Consider the following 6000-nt stretch of genomic DNA (forward strand, 5'->3'; position numbering starts at 1 on the left):
GGTAGGATGCTGGAGACAGGATACTGCCTCATAGTAAGTAGAGGTCTCATCAGCTGTGGCCATGCTTATCTGTTTATCCAAAACATGCACAGATTTTATGAATTCCAGTATGATAGGTCTTCTAAGGACCACACAATGAGCAATTACCAGTAACTGAGAAGAATTCCCCACTTAAACAGAAAAGGGGCCCCGAAGTGGCTGGGTGCTGCTTTTCCATGTTCGCGTTCCTGTGAATGAGCTGGGTCAAGTAGCGGGCTAGTTCTGGCATGCCTCAGCCCTCTGCTATATTCTGCTTTTGCCCCCTTTTGCAGCTTTGGCATAATTGGCACAAAAGCATTTCAAGCTGACAGAGATCATTCGTGTCTCGCTTGTTGGCAGACACCAGTCTCTACCTCACACTGCCGTTGTAACCCGGACCAAACTGGAGGCAGTACCAGGGCATCTGGCTTCACCTGGGCTTCTGCTTCCATGTGGTCTCAGTGGCTTTCTTTGCATCAGCAGTCAGAAAGGGAAGATTGCTTCTGGGTCTCTCACCTGTTCCTAATTTGTAAGTTCTGAATTTATGCCATTTTGAAGGAGAAAAAGTGCAGAGACTGATTGCTTCTGTGATGAAGAAATTCCATTAAGTCTGAGTATATATGTTCTTTATATGGGTATTTTGGAAACATTAGTGATGTAGCCTATTGAATCTGCATACCTGTGATAATGATAACATGCTGGCAGTCTATGTTGACATTAAGTGATTAACATCTTTAGTAATAATACAAAGCATTGTGAACTGTGGAAACAATCAGCAATTAAATATATTTTGTATTCTAGAGACTTGCCCCAGCTAGGTTAACAAAGAATGACTGCAAGGCAAAACCAAAAGGCTCCCCAAAATACCTGGGTGCAGCTAGTTGTATTGACAGACAGTCTGCCCACTGCTTGCAGAGGTCACTGCGAGACATGTCAAGCATTCTTGGGTAAATATTTGGAGTAGGACAAAATATGCTCTGAGTAGTCTATCATCCCACCTATGGCTTGGCTCCTGCAAGTTCTGGGGGGACAATGGGCAGACAGGACAAGTTATGGGAGACATTTAGACTAGGCCAGTGTACTCCAGGGGCTGCACACACCTGTGGTAGCATATATCCTTTTTAATTATGGCATTTCTCAGCTCTCTGTTGACCTCAGGGACCTTCAGATCAGAACTCTCTTCACTACTTTGTCTTACTGATGTGTCCAGGCTTGTATTTATGAGTAATCCCTTGATTTTTAAAAATGCGTCTTTCACTTCACTGTAATTTTTATTTTTAATGTGGACTTCTATCAGATCTATATAATTGCCAGTGAAGAGTTCTTGCCAGCAGTTGAATTATCACACTCTGTGCTATAGTTCTGACATGGATATAAATTGGTTGCGTTTGTCTGCTTATAAGTACAATTTCTCTTTGAAAGACTCACTATGAAGAAAATCCAAAGATAAGCAGATTTTTAAAGAAAGGCCTGGAATTCTGTAGGAAAATGTAAAATAAAAAGGTGACTATGCTCCTGTAAAATATTTAATAAATTTAGCACCAAAGGTAAAATGTTTTTGGCACTACTAAACTCAATATCTATAGTATAGAATCAAACTGAAATTCAGCTGATACACATAAGCTACAAATCCAACGTATCAGTAATCTTTTATTCTATGCTGCCATCTTGTGACTGTAAATGTGACCTGCCGGTATATAACAGCTAGAAGACCAAGCCCTTTAAATACGACCTGTACAGCTCGGTGAGGACATTTTATTGAAATACGCTTTCTGTTCTTACATTGTCAGTCCATACTGAACCAATAGCAGGGAAAGAACAGAGAAAATACTTTGGCAATATTTCTGCTAATGCAGTCATCAGTGAGGAGTCCCAAGCTTGGCCGTTGTGGATAGGATGGTTACACAGTGAAGTCATTGTCCGTGAACATTTCTGAGAAGGAAACTTCTGTAAACCTCCATTAAATCAATTCCTGCCTATGAGTAAACAGATCCACCAGGCAGCCCTTCTTCAAAACTCCCTAGAGAAAGCACCAAGTTAGCTTTTCTGTCACTATGGGAAAGCAACATGAAATAACAGCCAGCATGTGAGTTCCCTCTCTTCTCTGTAACATAACGGAACAGACATTTAGCTTGAGATGAAATTCAAGGTTGAATAAGATGTTATAGAGCATTATATCCTGCTGTTCCTGCAGCTTGGCTTTGAGGAGCCTATTGAAGATGACTGAATGAGAGCCAGTAAAGAAGGTGGCTCTTTTAGCTGCTAAACATGCAGTAAGATGGGCAATACCATGCACTGTATCACTAGCACAAAGCAAAGCCAGCCTGGAAAGCCTCTGGTTTTGGTGATGCTACTCAGGAGGAAGTTTTGCACATGAAGGCACACCAGCTTTACAGTAATGGGTAGATGGTAGAGTAGATATTTACATCTAATGCTTCCCATGCACCATACTGTAGAAATGAACTTTCAAAGCTGGAGGACATACTGAATAACAATATGATCTGAGGGTGGAAGAACTAATTTGTTGTGCAAATATCATCCAATAGATTACAGGGCATGGATTGTCCAAGAATGAATGAATTTAGCCTAGAATTTAGAGAAAAGGTTCTAACCACTCAGTCAGTGAGGTTCTGAAATGGCCATCTAGGAGAGCAAAGGAAACCTGGCTAGTAATAGGATGAATCTTGTTAAAGTTGTTGAAAACTTGCTGGCCAGAATTCGGATTGCCTGCAGTCCAGTCCAGCGGTTGCTGCAGTTAACGAGACACCAACTTTTGAAAGGTCAGGTAAGACTTACAGTTACATGAACAAATGGAAAGTGTTGTATCTTAACAAAATAATGTAAAAAAAACCCCAACAACTCGAGAGATTTAGATGTAGCTTGACTTGGAAAAGGGGAGAGCTTGAAGGACATAGAGCTACATGCACAGAGTGGAATCCAAAAGGAAATGGAAGAGAAATGGAAGACCTGAATAGAAAACAGAGACCTCTGTTTTACCCATACTGAGTTGAAAATGGCAGTTTCCAAGGTTAGTTCAAGACCATTGGACCTAAGTGTGCCCAAATTTATCTCTAACACTGATGAAGCCTGGCAGATTCACCTTCCCAGGAAGTACACCTGTAGTGAGGAGGAGGAACTGCTGTTCGAAAGAATTTGTGGTGTGTAGCTCCAGTTTGGAAGTTTGCATGGGGAAGGGTGAGAAGTCCAGTTGAGACAACCCCACATTATTGAATTGCTTTAAGTATTTTCTACTTTAATTTGTTGTTCACCTTCAGTTTTGTTCAAATAGTACATGATCAGTGTGAATTAAGAAATAACATTATTTAGAAACTAGGTGGAGCTATTCGTTTAGCACATGCAGCGGGTCTGATATGTTGCTCTCTGTGTGCAGAATAAAGTGCATGTTTTATGTACACAGATGATGCATGTATCACCCATATTTCATGATGCATACATTTGCTAAACTTCAGTGAATGCATTTCATGATGGAACTGAGAGCTGACATACTGTGCACATAGTGTACATTTGCAGAGTGGCAGTTCTTTTTATGTGAGAAGGTATTTTCAGACAGCTTGAAGAAGGCAGTGGCAACTAGTTAAGTGAATGGCGGAGATGGAGACTGAATTGGAGATTGACTGGTGAGGAAAATCTTAAAAGGAGCCAGATGTTGCAATAACAGATATTTTGAAATTATTGAGTTGTAGCACAGGGATATATAAGATTAGTGTAGGAGAGGTGTGGCATTTAGCAGATCTTTTGAATATTCCACTGGATGTAGCAAAGTAAAAATAAATACACTCCATTTACAGGTGCTCAGAAAGAAAACAGCAGGGTGGAGATTGAAGAGGGGTGTCAGAGACGGGAAATTAATCTCTTGAACCTGTATGTGCCATGATGTTCCTGCTTTCTCAAGGTTTGCTTTGACAAATGCTGCCAGCATAACCTGCTTTCTCTGAACCGTGGTGAGCTAGTGGTGAAATACACGGCCCTTGTACCATCTACATCTACATCCTTTTCTAAACCTACTTTGTGTTTAGAAGGCAAAACCATCTGGTAAGAAAACTGAGATGGGTGCCATTTAATAAGGCCTCAAGGCCCTAAAACCTTTCCTTCACCGTGTACCGTTCCCCAGGGAGCTCTGCACGCCTCCTTTGTTCTGCACCTTATAGACACCTCAAGAGTCCAGTCGTGCTGAAAAGTGACATGCAAGTTGCAACCACCTCCAGAATCCCAGCTTCTCTACATCTGCCCCTAGAGTTCCCTGCATCTTTGGCTAAACAAGGCTGTGCTGTTGCTGGATGTGCTACACCTTGGAAGAACTGGGAAGCTTCTACCTCTGCTGCTTCCATAGCAGCTTGAACTTGCAGTAGAAAAGCTGGCCTGTGTTTGACTTACTCAGTGCAACTGCTGGCTTTAGAAAAACAAATAAGTCATGTAGGGCTGATTTTTGGCTGTGGAACTTTGTGACTAAGTCAGTCACCAAAACAGGGCAGCCTTAGCAAAGTAATATACCTTTTATCAGCCATGAAGTTGCAAATAAATTGAGGGTTTTCTAATGTATGACAATCTGTTGTTTAGCATGGAGTGGTTAAGTTTATTCCAGTTTTTAAAGACCACAGACATTGAAGATATTGCTTAATAGCTGGTTAAATACTCATAGTTAAGGTTGACAACATTCTGGTAAAAGACCTGATGTGTTTGGGTCATACAGTCTTTTCTGTCCCACTGTTTCCATTCTCTTGACTTTGCAAAATAAATGTCATCTGTTAAAATTATCTTTTCTCTCAAGTTTTCTGAAAGTTAGCAACTCTTGCGGTACTGACCAGTGGCTCATTTAAAAGAGGAGGCTGCTCTGCTTTTTATACCTCTCTCAAGTTAAAAACTTGGCAAGAGCTTCCATTTCTGCTTGTGTTTGCCTTTCCATAAAGCTTACTTCCATAACCTGAAGTTTTCCTAAAGTCTTCTATTACTGCTTACTCCAGCTCCCTCCTCCATAGCTCAGAGTTTTCATCCACTCTTTATAAGTAAAACCAGTCAGTATATTGCTTCCCCTTTCTAAAGTCATCTTTTAAAGTCAGTTATCACTTTCCTTTCTCCTTTGCTGCCTTAATGCTGCTTCATTTATCTTCTCTTTGCCATATCAGTTTGCAAGAGGCAAATAATGTTATTTTTTTCTACTCCATACAATCCATCACACACTATCCCCTCTGCCTAGATTCAGGGAGGTCAGCAAATAAATACTTTTTGTGAGATTTCCATCTTCTGCTCAACTTTCATTAAAACAAAAGAGGTAATGTCCTCAACATTAGGGTTAAGAAGAGGAATATGTGAATATAAATTAATTCCAAGGACTTTTCTTTGATGAGAAAATGACAAACTAAGTATGCTTATATAGTAAGCATGTTGATACAGTAATACTATACGAACATGTTTTCATCCACCCAGAATTGGTGTGTTCTTCCCCAGTTTAGATTATGTTGCCTGAATACCGCATAGGTAGATCATATGTAATGCAGCAATATTTCCATAAATAATTTCCAAGAAGTGTTAGCTATCCTGCAATATGTGTAAGAAAAAAGACAAGCATGTTATGAAGTTTTACATCACCCACTGTAAGTAATCTTTCCTTGGGGCCACTAGTGAGAGAGACTTTCTTTTGCCAGTAGGAATTATATGAAGAAACCAGAGCAGACAAGGGGAGCTTTTGAGTTCAACCCACAATACCCAGGAGAGCAACTTTCCAGGATAAAAAAGTGGAAATTAAGGAAAATGGCAATGGGTTGCCAGAATGGAGCCTATCGGCAAGTCTATCCAAACAGAAGTAAAGGTCTAGTTGGAGTGGCAGTGCTCCAGTGACAGGTGGGGAAGAAAGCCTGAGCTTGTCTTCTCTGAGAAGGTGGGAAAGGTGAGCCATCCGTCACTGTTGACTAAGTGTCTGAAATGCAATTTATAGAAAACCTAATTTTTCAATTAGAGAGAAAA

The sequence above is a fragment of the Gymnogyps californianus genome, chromosome 4 (assembly GCF_018139145.2).
Source record: "Gymnogyps californianus isolate 813 chromosome 4, ASM1813914v2, whole genome shotgun sequence".
Lineage (NCBI taxonomy): Eukaryota > Metazoa > Chordata > Aves > Accipitriformes > Cathartidae > Gymnogyps > Gymnogyps californianus.